Consider the following 15,995-nt stretch of genomic DNA (forward strand, 5'->3'; position numbering starts at 1 on the left):
CTCACCCTCCCATGGGCCAGGCCCTAATAAAATCACCAGTCACCCAGGAGCTTCTCCAGAGCAGCCAAAGGTACTGCAAGGGCAGGCAGAGCAGATGCCCTGCAAATACCAGAAATCATGTGGTGTTTACCAGGACTCTCAGCCCTGTTCCTGCCACTCGGCTGGACCAGCTCCAGGCGTTCAGGGTTCACACTGGACTGACTCCAGATTAAATGACAATGTAATAATTGATGTGTGTCTCCATGCTTTGGTTTTGAACCCTACAATTAAAAGGATACAGGGACACAGTAATTTCCCTGTGAATCAGAGCAGTGGGCCCGTCACATCACACTGCTGAGGGGAAGGTTGACAACACACTCCTCTCTGCTCTGCTATTTGGGAAGTTGTTGCTTTAAGAAGGATGACAGAGAAAAACCTGAACAGTCAGGAGGAAAGAAGAAGCAAACAGGAGCTCCTTCTGCAATCCTACTACTAAAATATTTGCACGGGTCGGCCTCTGAGTGTAACAGCACTGGTGGGATGAGGGAAAGAATGGATGTTCCATTTGAAACATAATTTCTTACTTTCATCAATTACTCATGTTTTGCTTGGGAAAAGAACCCCCAAAATCTCAATATTCCCTCCACAATTTCATTCTGGACCCACTGAAATACACTGGAAATGTGTTATACACAACAAGACTAGAAAAAGAAGCAACAAACCATTGGAAAAGAAAAAGAACACCTAAATAAAACCTACGGCTTTAACCCAGTCAGGCCTTTCTCTCTAGTACTCCTCTGAAAACAAAAAAAGAAAATAATTAAATCGTTGCGATTTCCTCAACCATTTCCAACAGGAAATGGCATTTTTCAATAGGAACCAGACTGTCAAAGTATTTCTGACCAATTCCACATACAGCAGTTCCTAGAGAGTATCTATGTGAGCTGTGATAATTACAACAAAAGTTTTTAAACCAAATTTGTTGCTGTGAGGGAATTCAGTGCTTGGACATGGATTGTAAAGCCATGTGATTCCTACCACTCTGTTTTCACCTTCAGCTTTCAAGATGTTGGCTAAAGACAACTCTTATTTTATTGGCAGCCAAGGACTGAGCTTATTACAGAGGAAACATATGTATCAACAGCATCTGTCATGAAATTGCATTTTTATTCTGTCTTGTTTAGCTGTTTTCTCTTAGAAAGTCATTACAGGAAAGCAAATGTATCTTTAGTTCATCAGCACAAAGATGACAAAACATTAAGGATATTTATCTTGTCTAGATGCCATTTAAACTTCTATAAATGTGACCAGAAATTATTCTTACCAGCTCAGGGGAATCCTTTTTTGGGAAGGTTTTCAGCGCTAACAGCTTCTGCCTACATGAAAAATGCTGTGCAGAAGTTCTTTCTCAAGGCACCACGATAATCCAGCTGCCAATGCCAACCCCTCTGAGGAATCTGAGAAGGGAAGGGACAAACATGTAAGTGTTTGTGCTGGATGGTGAGCCCTGGGACAGTCGGGAAAGCGGTGCTGTGCTTCTCCCACAGCTATTCCCGACCAGTGACAAGCTATTCCTGGCTTCCAGCAGCAGTGAATTGCTTCCTCCCTCCTGGCCCTGCAGTGGCTCAGCTCTTGGCCAGAATACAGAGGTGTGAGGCCACTTTCTGTCTCTCCCCACCCTTTTCCCACCCAGAAGCTCCCTGGGAGCATTCCCACCTGCCCCTCCACGCTCAGACACAAGGCTGAGATAATCCTTGTAGGAGTACACTCCTCATTCCAACTCCCTGCAGTGGGTGCTTTGCTGGACTCAGGCTGGTTGGAGCACAGGGAGATATTCCCACCTATAATTCCCACTTCCTCCAATACGTTAATTTTTACATTTTCCCAGTCCTTTCAACCCTCTTCAAACATTCAGGTTTTGGTCCTGTGTATGGGTTGGCTGAGGCACTGCCAGGTGTTCACCTGGCTCAGCTCAGCTGGCCTGCTCCATGAATTCCCTTGGCACAGCATCCAGTGGAATGACACGCTCCTCTGCCGCCTGGAAATGGCTTTCATACCTGACTGAGGGTTAGAAAGGTCCTTATCTCCACACTTCAAAGAGCCTCCTCCCACTTGACAGCTTGGTGTCTCCCCCTGGACGACGTGAAAATCTTATTCTCAACAGTTTTAAGCCTTTTGATCTTCATAAAAGGCGGGTCACAGAACATCCTATCCCGGCTGTCCTGAGGAATGCCATAAACCCGGAGCCATTGCCACATCGGGCCCCAGGATCTCTAATCTCACAGGATTTATGAGCTCACATTTTCTTTGAAGGGACACAGCCCACTTTAAAATCACAACTATCATTACACATGCCTGCGATTTACATCAATAAAGGAGGAATAAAACCCATAATCTACTAATTTTTCTCCCACCCGTCCAAGTTTTTAGTCATTTGCATTTATGCAGATAAGGGAATTTCCAGCCAGCTCCACTCTCTGGGCAGTGCTGCACATGCCAGTACAACAAACATTGTATTGCAAACACTGTGGGGGAGGAATTTAATCTAAATACAGATAGGGCCTAATCCAGTGTCTTTAAAATAAATGCCTGGATCCATTTCTCTGAGTAACATTTTGTAAGGCTGTTAAAATGCAGGGCATGAGCTTATGGATGATGTAAGAAACTGATATTAAGAAAATTCTTATATTTAAGAAACGCAGAAGATCAAAAGCAGAATGAGAAGGATTTATTTCTACACACTATTACTGCATCTTCTTTTATCTGTCTCTGTGTCAGTATTTCTGAAGGTGCTTGTCATCGCCTTGTTATCTCAGGGTCTGATCTCCATCCAGAGCACTGAACCCACCGAGGGCCCTCCCAGCTTCCCCGGTGACATTCAGAGCCAACATCAGCCCTGGACTGATCCCAGCCTTGCCAGGTCTGGCCTCAGCACCAGGCACATTGTCAGAGCTGTCTCCAAACTTATCTGTCTGCCTTTCTTAAAGTCAGCCAAGACACAGACGAAAAGGTAACATCTCCTAAACTCAAGACATTCCTGAGCTGAAGAACTCACGTGGCACACCGAAGGAATGTGCCACAGATATAAAATCAGGGTTGCAAGATCTCTAGCGAGCAATGGGTCTGTCACCAAGGCTGTATTTCTACTAACCCTAGAAGAACTAAAAAATATGCTTTTTCTTTCCCAGCTAGCATCGTATTCCAGCATAGACAGAATAAAGTCAAAAATTGTTTATGTAGCTCTATTTTGAGATGTGGGAAAGCAAGCAAATATCCCTCCTTTTCTGGCTCTGCCACCCGAGCAATATGTGAGATGCTTAAGCTTTGCTCTTGTCTGTGAGAAGAGGAAGATGAAGCTATGCCTCCCTGATTCCCCCAAGGAACAGGGAATTATGAAAACTCATGGCATTTTTACTATTTCAGTCAAGCACAATGCAGATCTTCTTTTTACAAACTCTGTCATGGAGCGAGTTCCCTCCTTCCCACTTGATCAATACTTGTCCAGAGACAGAAGGGTTGATTGAATTTGTGATGATGCTTCACATTTCATGGAGTATTCCCCTTCCTTCCTTCACAAAGTGACAACAAGCCAGCACATCCCAAGTCACGGGGCAAAAGATCTATTGGAATCACTTTGCTTCACAAAATATGGGAGAAATATTTCCAGTATCATTAAATTTCTCATTTGTCCAGTGCATTTGTCCAGATCATAAAATCACATCAGGGAAAACAACAACAAATCAACACAAAAATCAAACAGGAAGGGAGGAAGGAAAGACTGGTAAAATCAACACTACCTAAGAATTAAGACTATCCAAGATGTCAAGTCTGACAGGTTCCTTTTCCTTCCCTTTGGAGGGTGGGTTAAGGCAAGGAAGGACATTTTATACATGGTGCAAAGATGAATGGGGAAGGGAAATAAAAAAAAAACAAAGGGAAGAGGAAAAAAAAAAATCACAGGGCCTGGGGGATGACAATAGAAAAGAAACATAAAAAGGGTATTCCCTCCCCAGTTGTCAGAGACATGAAGGCACCTGGTACAACCTTCATCGATGAAGGCTCGGATCCGTGTCATCAGGAGACAGCTCCCCAGGCTGGAGCCCTGATTTATGGCTTTCAGATTGCCAGCTGTGACATAATTCACTGGGCAGCAAGACTGAGGTCAATACACGTTTAAGTAAAAAGGTTTTTCGTAAGCCTGTGGGGTCAATCAGGAAAAGCTGCCCTTATTGGAGGGGAGACGGGGAGAACGGATGGGCTGCAAGGGGGAGGAGAAGGGACAAAGTCAATTCCCGTTAAGTAACTAAGACCATTTTATCACTAAACAGCAGTTTAGAAACAAAGCACAGCCTGGAGTGTGGGAGCCAAAGGATTTATCCTTTGGAGAGAACCGCTGTACCAAGTTCTCCTGGCTCTTCTTCCCCATTACCCTCCAAGCAACTTCCTCCCAAATTCACTGAGAGAATTGGGATTGTTCAGCCTGGAGAAGAGAAGGCTCTGGGGAGACCTTGGAGCCCCTTCCAGAGCCTAAAGGGGCTCCAGGAGAGCTGGGAAGGGGCTTTGGACAAGGGCCTGAACTGATAGGACAAGGGGGAATGGCCAAAGGGGGAGGGCAGGGTTAGATGGGATTCTGGGAAGGAATTGTTGGCTGTGATGGTGGGGAGGCCCCGGCACAGGTTGCCCAGAGAAGCTGTGGCTGCCCCTGGATCCCTGGAAGTGTCCAAGGCCAGGTTGGACGGGGCTTGGAGCAACCTGGGCTAGTGGAAGGTGTCCCTGCCCATAGCAGGGGGTGGAACTGGATTAACTTTTTAAAGTCCCTTCCAACCCAACCCATTCCATGATTCTGTGATTGAAATCCTTCTTTCAGAGACAGAAGATACACAATTTGAAAAGACTCTTAAACCACCTGAAGAGAGTTCAGTCCAAGCAATCTAAAGACTCTGTGTTCAAGGAAAGCAAGAGACTGGCCCTGCCAGAATCATGGCTTCAGCACCTGGTCTATCTCAAAAGGTAAGACCTTCCAGAAACTGAAGTTCCCAGTTTGATTTGCACCTACCTTGTGGCTGCTGTGGTGTCATTTACTGTAGGACAAAAACCATACCTACTAACCATCTATATATTCATATTAAGACTCCTTAGGGAATGTTCTAGGGGGAAAATAAATGGCATTTAACTCAACTGACATAGACAAGCTGGTGTCCAGTCCCTGAAGGCCCTTAACACCCCCCAGTGCAGACAGGATTAATGAAATATTCCCCAGCAAAGTCTAAAACCTGCAGTGCACGTTTCTGACCTGAGCAGGTCCATATGTAAGAGGAGACAACTGGTCTCTGTGATCAGTCCCTAACTCCTCAGAAAACTGGCTCTAGCAGCTCGACTTCAAGATGCCAAAATGAGATCTCAGTTATTAAAGCCAGACTTAGAGGAGACCGAACTGGAGCCTCTCCTCTTCTGCCTGCACCACCCCAGAGCAGCTGAACCCTTTACTTAACTTGAAAAACTTCCACAGAAATGGGACATGGAATACAGAGGGATACAGAAGAAGAGATGTCTTGTTTTTGCAAGGAGGGTGGGATTGGCTGCCAGGGGTGAGTAGGTAGTTTGGACAGCTTCTCCTCCTTGTCTGGAAATACCAACAGTGAGGAGAGTGGGGAGACCAAGATAATCCAGCTCAAAGAGTTCATGGCATGACTACAAGAAAAGACTTACTGGGGAAGGAGGTATGGAAATCCATCTTCTTGTAGGCTGCCTATGGAAAGGCCTGGCAGCTGGAACCAGGCTCTTGGTGAGGTCTAGCTGGCCTGACAGTAAAGCCTGGGAAGCTGCTCTCCAGCCAAGCAGGCCTGGAAAGCTGACTTACTCACCAGGATTGGACCAGGGCTGTTCCAGGGAGCGTGGATGGGGCCATCCAGCCCAGCTTGGTTTGGCACAAGAAGGTGGCTGCACAAACAGAGGTCAGAATGAGATCCAAAACCGAGCCGTTGCTGCCGCCAAGGAAGATGACACGACTCCAAAGAGGAAGGCCACCACAGGCAGGGCTAACAGATTCAACTTGGCTTTCTAGGCCCAGGCCATCACTGCTGGCAGTGCTGGTGCACCCAAAGAAGGCACTAAAGGGGAAGTCCAGGTTTTACCCACAAGCACAAAAGTGTATTATGAGTTTCCAGTTCTAGCACAAGCCCTCTGACTCACCACACAAGCTGGTTACTGCTCAGCCTGTTTCAAATTTACTTTCCCTCCAGCCAACCTCCCCAGTGTTGCATTAACCTCTTTTCTTTCTTGGGCTGCTTGAATCCATCTCTTTACAGTACAGAACTGACCTTTTTTTCCATACTTTGAGGGTTGTCTGCTGTGTGCAGGACTTTGGAGCCTCCTCCAGAACCCCCCCTTGCTGCCTACAGTCCTGGAGGCCTCTACAGATGTTTCCTGGGGTGCTTCCATTTCTGCTCCAGATAGCTGGGTCATTTCTGCAACAGATTAGTGCGGAAGCAACACTTTTATAAAACCATTCAGCACATTAAAGAAAAATATCATCCATTTCAGACCTAAGTTCTCTTGAGAAACAGGAATGGGTTGTCGGCTCAGCCTCTGCTTTGAATAACTGAAATGTAAAGTAGCATATGGGGGTTACAAACATTTGCTTTCAGCGTGGGACTCTGGAATCCAGCTCTTGTAAATCCAGGACTGGAGATCAGATGCAGCTACCAGCTCTGGGCTGGGCACTGCCTTTACAGAGCATTTAGGCCAGACTTGAGCAGCTCAGCTGCAAGGTGCACACAGGCTTCAAGTGTTTTCCTCATTATTATTGCAGAGGCCGTAAGTGGCAAAGGCAGCTCATGTTTTCTCCTGGTTTCTAACTTGCGGGAAAGCTCGTTATCGGTGGGGCATCCTTGAAACAGCAACCAAGAGCATTAACTTTTAATATTTAATGTATTCCTCGGGCTCTGGGAGAGCAATGTGAGAAATATCCCGTAAAAATCTATTAGTGTTAATAAAATACCACCCAACAGGTTGTCCATTATCAGCAATTAAAGTTTTCAAAGCAGGTCAGATAACTCCCCGGAATGATTTGTGTGGCCTTTACATCCGCTCTTCTCCTTCTTCCATTTTTTTTTCCCTTTATTAAACTTTCTCAACTCTTTTTTCCCCCCTCCCTCCCACAGCCCAGTCTGAGCCCTAACCAGTGAATTATAGCACTAATGAGGTGTTTATACTCTCTGCCCATCAATCACAGATGTGTGTGAGTGAAAGCGCCAGCCGATAGTCGGGAAGTGCTGCAGCCTTTGCTGCAGCCAAAGGAATATTAGACTGTAGTTAGATAAATCCTCTGCTCTTTCCCTTTGTTGCTCTTAGCCCCAGGGCAGGAGCAAACACACTCCATCTGATTTTCTACCTGGCATCAAAATGGGGACATCCTTGTAGCTCATGTGTGTAACCTCTGTCCTCTCATTTGTCTCACTTCACCCCTTAACCACAGCAATGCATCCCTGGAATGTGATACCCCTAACAACCAAAGGAGCAACTAACACAGGGTGCCATCAAACAAGGCAAGAGCTGCCTCCAGTCCTCCTATTTCAATGCTTTTCTCAGCTTTTCCTTGTCTGTGAGCTCCCAGAACACAGACCACACGGATGGGGGCAGCCTGAAGGACCAGCCCCATGAGACCATAATTAGAAATTAGTTAATTTATACTTGTTTCATGGCTTAAAACAAAACAAAACCAAGACTTGGATTTTTAGCAGTGAGGCTTTGGCTTTCTCCCTGCTAATGAATTTATCTTAAAAGAAAATCAAAATGAACTCCAAATGAATAAACACCCATGTTTATGAAGACCTCAAAGAGCTTTACACCTACACAAACCCAGTCATTAAGTGAGGTCTCTGTGGTCTCCATTTAGCATAAACTGGGAGAGAGCGGGGCAAATTCAGGTGTGATGCTCACAAAGAACTCCTCGGGGTACGTTTCCTGCAGCCTCACAGTTCCTGGGAAAAAGATGAGAGCTCCTGGCTGGTGACCCCAGCAGCACTGACACCAGTGGGAAATCTCCTGGGAGATCTTTAAGAAAGGCAGTTAGGAGCAAAGACAAGGAGCTAAAGGGACTCAGCCACAGCTGGAGAGGCTAAAATCCTCTTCCAAAGCAGCTACTTCTCTTCTACTTTGAGAGCAGGATCGTTGCCAGCTGGAGCACCCCAGATGTGTCCAAGGCCGAGTGTGCACCGTTGGCAGGCTCCTGCCCGAGGGGCTCTGGTTTTACCCTTACCTCAGCACATACTGGGGTGGAGCAGGCAGCTTTTTCCTCATCCTGTTGAACCATTAGTGTGTGGGGCTTCTGTATTATTCTTAAAGAAAATTATGTTTTTACTTGAATGTGGTTGATCTCTGCGGTGCTTTCTGGAGCAGCGTCCCCACTCCCTCTGGTTGTTTCAAAAATTGTGACCACTCCTCCCGTCTTCCCCCCATTCCCACCTTATTTATCTCCTCTGCTCCTCACAGGATCCTGTTCTAACTGCTTCTCGTCTCTGGTTCATGCTCTGTTCCTGTAAATAAAGCTCTCTCTGTGTTCTGCTCTCTCCCCACATGTCCAGATGCCCACCAAAGGCAGCTCTCTCCCTTTAGGCTGGTCACCCACTGCCACATTGCCCTTGGCAAAATTTCACTTCCTTTGGGACAGGAGATTCCTTGTCTTTCCCCAGGTTCATGCCTAGGGCAGAGGTTTTTAACTCTTATCCATCTGTACCCCCCTACCAGTTTTGTGAGGAAGCTACAGGTCCCTGTGCAGCCCATTCCCACCTGCTGACAAAATTCACATTCTCCTTAAACACTGCTCATGAACCCCTTCACAGTTACCCATGGATCCCTGCAGCCTGATGGTAGAAGAACCTGATGACATTTTCCAGTGGAAATAAAAGCCTTTTGTCAGCCCAACTACTGGGTCAGGTCCTGATGGGAACCTGCCACAGACTTTGGAGGGACAGATGGGGACAGTTCACCCTCTGGCAACATTGATAAGGGGCAAAGACAACATCACCCTGTGGCCACACTGCTTTGGGAACTCAGGCAAACACATCTGAAGGTTGCTCGGGGTGCCTTGTCCTCCCACTCTGTCTGCTGGGGAGAGATTTGAATGTCTTGATAGGAGGAGGGATGAGAAGGGGAGAGAGGGAGACAAACAGGCACTGGGTTTGTGGTGAGCAGCGGGGAGGGGGGACTTGGCAGCTCTTCATAGCAGAGCAGGAAGCCTTGAGACTTGGAGCCAGTTGAGTAACCTCACTGGTGACCTCCCGTTGCAGGCACCAGTGCTCTCACACAGGGGAAGAACAGAGGGACAGAAAGAAACAGAAGCTGAGAGAAGATGGCACAAACAACCCCCACAACACAGGGATGAAGGGACACCGTGCTCCATGATATCCATGAACATGGGAGGAGTACCAGGAGGGGAGAGCAGACTCACTGCCCTGATGCATCTCATAGACTCAGTGCCTGTTCTGAGGGGTTATGTTTCTGTTTAAGCACCAAAACAAGTGGCTGGGTTTTCTCAAGAAGTTGGCATGTTGGGAAAATGTGGCTTTGAGTGTCCCGAGGGTGATCTGTAAATCAGGGGGTAGGTGTGCTGTGCTGTCTCAGGCCTGAATCATTCCCGCTGGTGACAGAACCCTACAGCTCCCTGACTCACATCCCCAGGATTCCTCCCTACGGAAACCAGAGCGTGGGAGGGAAGGACACAGAAATGGTGCAGAGCCACATCTCACAGCTGGGAAGAGAGGAGATGGTCCTGACACGAGAGTTGGGAAACACTGAATATCCCACAGTTTAGCTAAAGCCCCAGGGAGCTGCTGGGTGAGAAGTTCCCTAAGAACTCAAGTTCTTATAGATCTCATCCTCTTCTGAAATCCCAGGCACCCACAGGACAGGAATGCCCTACTTCACCATGGCCATGAACAAGGCAATCTCTGTGCAGACACCTCCTGTGTTCTTTTTCTTGCCAGAACTGAGGACTCAAAATACCATTTGCCACCAAAATACTTTAAATATCTCTTGTGCCCCCTTTGTCCTGTGCACAAATTAATATTTATTGCTAAATTTATACCTTAGCAGAGCTTAGCAAATAATTTCCTTTCGTCACAGAAACTTCCTCTGAGGAGAAATAAAGCAACCACTTAACAACACAACAACTTCTAGAGAGGAAAGGTATACATCTGGTGATGCCCATGAATGTTCTGAGACCATTTGGGCAAGCACAAGTGAGAGGGACAGCCCAAAGCTCCTCTGGTGAATCTCACTGTCCCCAACTACCACCCCACCTTGCAGCAGGGCCAGCAGAGCAGGATGTGCCTCCACGCACACGACAGAGCCTGGGGAAGAGGGGGAGAGCATGGGCAGCACAGTGCTTTATGGGTAGGAATTCCTTGTTTAGGACAATGCTGGGAGTCAGCTGAAAATCATTAAGTTTGGCCACTTGAGTGCTTTGGAAATCCGTGTCCCAGCCACGAGTCCGAGGCAGCCCCGCTGCAGGATGAGTCATGTGGGGAACACGCCAGGGCCACGCACGGATGGACCCACACACCAGAACCAGCTGAGGAAGGTGTAAAACAAAGCAAAACCCTAATTAAGGACACCCTTAAATGTGACACCGGCACTGTTACATTGCACATCATTTCTCCTTGCACTGTGGCCAGGATGGCAAAACATGCGCCCTCCAAAGTCAACAAAGGCTTCCTGGACAATGCCCAAGATTCCGTGTGCTGGGCTGGCTCCAGCAGTGCGAGGCAGGAAGGACCAGATCACAGCCAAAGGTTGTGCTGCCACAAGAGTGGATAAGCATGGAGCCAGCCTGAGCAAGCTGAGGGAAAGGCATTGATCCTACCCTGCCAATACAGCCACTATGAGACCCACTGGATTTCCTCTGCCTGTAGGATTACACGGAAATAAGAGCCAGAATGGCAGCAGGGAGAAGAGAATGAGGAGGAAATCACACCCCATAATTTTAAGCCTCTAAAAGGTAGAGGTTCAGTCCAAACTAATTGTTTAAGTTCACTTTATATTCAATGAGAAAGAAACTCCTTGCCAGAATGGAATTTCTCTCATCTTAAATTAGGTGGGATATGTGTTCCTCCTTACTGCTCTCTGTTAACAAGAAGAGAAACCTGGACAATTAGTTTAGTCTGGATACTTTGCTTAAGAAGACTAAAATTAGGTGAGATGAATCCTACCTTAAATGTCCTATCCAGGTGAGTGTGACTCATGTGTGACATAGCCAGGAGTTCAGCTTTGCTCCCTTATGCCCTGACACATCATCTGCTGTTTTCATCACCTTTCCTCCCGTTGATCATCACCCAAACCCTTGAGATATCAAGGCAATTCCTGCCATGAGGATGCCAGAAAGTGGCAAATTCTAACTTGCAGGAATAAAGGCAGGAATTTGGGAAACACAGGGGTGGGAGGTGGTTGGCATCACAGTTAGTTCAATCATCTCATGCCATTTGTATGGACAATTTCTCTTTAAACTGCCTATTTGTCCTGTTTCTAAGCTGGATGAATTAGTGGGCCCTGGCCTTTCTCCCAGAGCACCTGAGCTTTCTTCCAGCTTCCTCTCATAATGGAAATCCTTCTTTCCTTCACCTTCCCTTGCTCTCTGCTCGCCCAGCACACAGAGCCCCGCGTTGAGCCGAGCTCAGCCATTCTGTGATGGAAAACGAAGGCAGCTGCCAACACACAGGGCTGCCTTCAGTCCCTGAGTGCAAAGGAGGTGCAATTCACCCCCTCCGTGCCAGGTTACACCAACTCTGCTATCCATGACATCCCTGGCCCCGCTCAACAGCTCCAAGCAAACTGCACAGACTTGCGCTGATACAATTAGCCCGCCTCAGTCCTGGAAAAGGAGAGCCCCTGAAAAACCACGCTGAATCCTGCCTCTTCCAAATCCTCCCAGCTTCTTTCTTTTCCTCATTCCTTCATTTTTATTTCTGTAATTATTTCTCCCCCTTCTTTTTTCTTCCCCTCTTCCCCCCATTAACGGGGGAAAAACACAAGAGAGAAAACGCAGGCAGCCAAAAGCTCATTAACATACTTGACCTTTCCGAGGAAAATTAATTCCAAATTCGCACATACCGGCTGCGTTGCTTGGTTTTGTCAAAACGGTGGCATCATTAGAGAGGAGACGAGATGGCTCAAGGGGACGGGGTGTCTGCCACCTCAATGGAACTTGCACCGAGTTACTGAGTGCTGGCACAAATAAAGCAATGACATGGGCCATTCTGTCAGCTTTTCACATGAAATTAATCTTCGTTTCGTTGGCTGTGTAAATTTTTATCACCATGGAGTGGGGGGTGACGAATATACCGAAGCATCCTGACAGCTATGGCCTGAAAACTCGAGATTGTCTCAGCATCTCGGCGGCGGTGGTGCCAGAGCAGAGACCCTTCCCCGTGCGTGTGCACACGCGTGCGTGGGTGTGCGGGTGGGTGTGCTCCTGGGAGCCACTCGCTGACACTCTCCCTCAACTCCCATGTGCTGTGGCCTGGGAAATGCTTGAGGTTTGGATTTCCTGGCTCCAGGGCGATGGCAAACAAATTACTGCTTCTCTTTCGCTCCCCCCCTCCAGCCCCAGCCCAAAAGCCGGTTTGGATCCCGGCATGCTTTGCCGGGGCTGGCAGGATTTCCTGGCTGATGAGCAAAAAAGAGCAGCTCTGCTTTCTCCTGTGGCTCTGGAGCTTGTTGTTGCTGATGTTTTTGAGGTGTATGTCACGTTGCAGTCCAGGTAGGGACGTGACATTGTTTGCTGCTAGCAAGGATGTGAGAATAACACACAGCACATGCACCTCCTGCCCCAGACAGCTCCGACACAAACACCCCCGTGTTCATCAACAGCTGCACCGACACAGACGTGTGACCAGGCTCTGCTCTCCCACATATTCAGCCCTGCCAACAGCAGGATAACCCACCCTACACCCAGATCCACACACACAAACAGCAACCTGGGAACCTGCAGGGTCACAGTTTTTGACAAAGGAGAGATTTAACCCTTTAGTCCCTACAGAGAAGCAGCACAAATTACATAGAATCACAGAGTGGTTTGGGTTAAAGCTCATCTCGATTCAATTCCCCTGCCAGAGGCAGGGATACCTTCCACTGGAGAAGAATTTCATACAGAAACTTGTCTCCCAAGCATTCTGGCTGCTACTGGCCAGACCCAAATCCACAGGGACTGGCTGGGCAGAGTGACCAGGCCCCTGGCCATTATCACACATGTGGCACTTGGCATCACTCGCTAGTCAAGGGCATCAACTGCTCTTTTCAGAGCAGTAGAGAGCTCAGCCAAACCCAGTAACCCCCCTGCACTCAAACTGTCACTCAGAGGCAACATGCTCATGGAATTGTGTTGCTTATACTTTTGGCTTCAGCGGGAAAATCTGGATTTGGCCCCTGAATGTAAAAGCATGTGTCACTTCCTGAATTGGCCAGTGCTTGTTCTGTCCTAAAATGCACCCGTGTGACGGTTTGGAGGAACTGTGCAATGACAGAGGCACATCCTGACATAGGTGAACACAGCCTGCAACCCTGCCCATGAACATGGACAGCATTTTCAGCCCAGAGAAGAGAAGGCTCTGGGAAGACCTTATAGCAGCCTTCCAGTACCTAAAGGGGGCCTACAAGAAAGTTGGAGAGAGACTTTTTACAAGGGGTTGGAATGACAGGACAAAGGGGGAATGGCTTCCCACTGCCAGAGGGCAGGGTTAGATGGGATACTGGGAAGGAATTCTTCCCTATGAGGGTGGGGAGGCCCTGGCACAGGTTGCCCAGAGAAGCTGTGGCTGCCCCTGGATCCCTGGAAGTGTCCAAGGCCAGGTTGGACGGGGCTTGGAGCAACCTGGGCTAGTGGGAGGTGTCCCTGCCCATGGCAGGGGGTGGAACTCAATGAACTTTAAGGTCCCTTTCCAACCCAAACCAGTCTGTGATTCTATGAACATCTCCCTGGCACTGTCTGAGTGGAAGGATGTCCACACCAAATAAGAAATCCCTCCTCACATGTGCATGATGCCCTCAGGCACTTCCCACTGAGGGTGCACACGGGAACATGAACAGAGAGGGGTGTTCAGATTTGTGTGAATTTAAAGACAGTTCACAAATAATTGTTACTGAAGTCTTACAAGTAAGCATCTTTGGAAATATATAATAGATCTGAACTGCTATTTTCTATTAATATATTATCAATCTTAAGTCATTCCAGCAAATACTGGTCTTGAGCAAACCCAAAATGAGTCTCCCCAACTCTGAGCCTTAGGTAGGTAAAACGGATGTGCATAAATACAAATCCACACCTGCCCACGACTGAAAGCATTCCTAGGTCACCATTCCATGATCTGCTGATTAACCACCAGTACAACACGTACTTCTGCACACTGGTGGTCCCTGCACTGCACCGAGTAAAACACTCAAAGCCATTTCAGGCTGCTGTGCTCACCTCATCCATGGCTGTGCTTCCTGCTTTTTGGGGACAGATGAGAGTCTTTAGCCTTTATCTCCTTCAGCAGTGGTGGAGAGTTCCTGGATAAAGTCATCTTCTCATCATCAGGCTGATTTATGGCAAAGAAAAAGAAATAAATCACAAAAATGTGGCGAAGGGGAGTAGCCAGGTCTTCAGCTTTTACCACGACCCCCATCCAAAAGATAAGAACCACAATGAGAAAGGAACACCTCCCCAAAAACTACACCCTGCTCCAGATTTTCTCCTGGTTTGAAACCGAGCTGACTGTGACAGTCACGAGGTCACATCACTTAATGCCCACCTGGCAGGTGCTTGGATTGCACCACAGTTACTGTTACATGAAATCAGCCTCACAAACAGAACACAACCTGACGCCGGGTGAATTTTTTAGCCTCATATTTTAGTCACCACAATACTGGATTAGCCAGATTTGGATTATCCAATAGCATTTGCAAAATTTAGCAAATACTTTTGACTGCAAAAAATGGGAAAAGTCTGGAAAAAGTGAAAGATGCCTTTAGATTTTTTTTGTCAAAATGAAATCTTGAAGTTGTATTTCCATTTTTCCCATTCACCTGAAGGGCTCTACTCAGGATTCTCTTCTGCTTTAAGTTGGAAAGTGTATGAACAGGGGGTCTCCCAACTGGGGTTTGAAGACAAGCTGAAAAAAAATACCCTTTCCCTTCAGCACGTGCCTCACAAGGTATGTAGGAGCCTCCAGGGAGTCTTAGGTTCTTCCTCAAATTAACTACTTCAAGATTTTAAACCTGTGATTTGGGCAGTTATGGTTGTGACCAGTGTGGACACTGGCCACTGGGAAAGGAGGATTTCAAATGGTTGAATCCCTCCAAATACAGGAAAGGGAAAATGTTCAGTGAATCTCCAAGGTCAAAACAAAAAAAAAAGGAGCAAAAATGGTTGCATCAAAAAAATATGAGATGTGCAGGAGATCTGGTAGGTCATCTGATCCATCTTGTTCTGCCAAAGCCGGATCAGCTGCTGTGATCTCCTGGAGAGGGTCCTGGAACTGTTTGAGGTCTCAGATCCATTAAATCTGAGTCCAGACTGGTAAAAGGCAAATCTTGGTGTTTGGGGTTTGTATTGAGTATTTTGTTATCACTCCAATTCCAGCCAAGAGCATGTGGACACCCGGCTCACCTGGCAGCAAGGAGAGCTCACAGCACACTGACCTGTGCCAACAGTTCGAGGGAAACTGTTATCCCTCTGTGAGTTGTTAGATCCCATCTGGTGTATTCCCAGTTGTGAGCTTCCAAGTACAAGGAAGATGCTGATAAACCTGAACAAATGCAACAGGGAGCCACCAAGAAGACAGTCAAGGGGCTGGATCTGTGGAGATAAGCTAAAAGAAGGGAGTTTGTCTACCCTGTTCAAGTTTTAGGGGCAGTTAATGGCAGCCTTCTTGATCACATGGCATGTATAGGGAGACAGACCCAGGCTCTTTGCTCAGGTGTGTGGCAGGGGGATAAAGGTCAAAAAAAGGACAAACATTGAAGGAGTGAAGATTCTGCCT

At 47.4% G+C, this 15,995-nt stretch overlaps 1 long non-coding RNA gene across 1 annotated transcript in view; it reads right to left on the minus strand.

Moving 5' to 3' along the window:
* The window catches only part of LOC113974081, a 29,550-nt gene extending 13,795 nt beyond the window's left edge, over nucleotides 1-15,755 (minus strand). The window contains exons 1-5 of the long non-coding RNA XR_003536440.1: nucleotides 15,655-15,755; nucleotides 14,441-14,552; nucleotides 6,300-6,446; nucleotides 5,844-5,919; nucleotides 1,304-1,436 (exon numbers count right to left, since the gene is read on the minus strand). This is a non-coding gene — a long non-coding RNA (uncharacterized LOC113974081). The remainder of the gene's footprint in view (nucleotides 1-1,303; nucleotides 1,437-5,843; nucleotides 5,920-6,299; nucleotides 6,447-14,440; nucleotides 14,553-15,654) is intronic.
* Between the last annotated feature and the right edge of the window lie 240 nt (nucleotides 15,756-15,995).

The sequence above is a fragment of the Neopelma chrysocephalum genome, unplaced genomic scaffold (genome assembly GCF_003984885.1).
Source record: "Neopelma chrysocephalum unplaced genomic scaffold, ASM398488v2 Primary Assembly neopelma1_116, whole genome shotgun sequence".
NCBI lineage: Eukaryota > Metazoa > Chordata > Aves > Passeriformes > Pipridae > Neopelma > Neopelma chrysocephalum.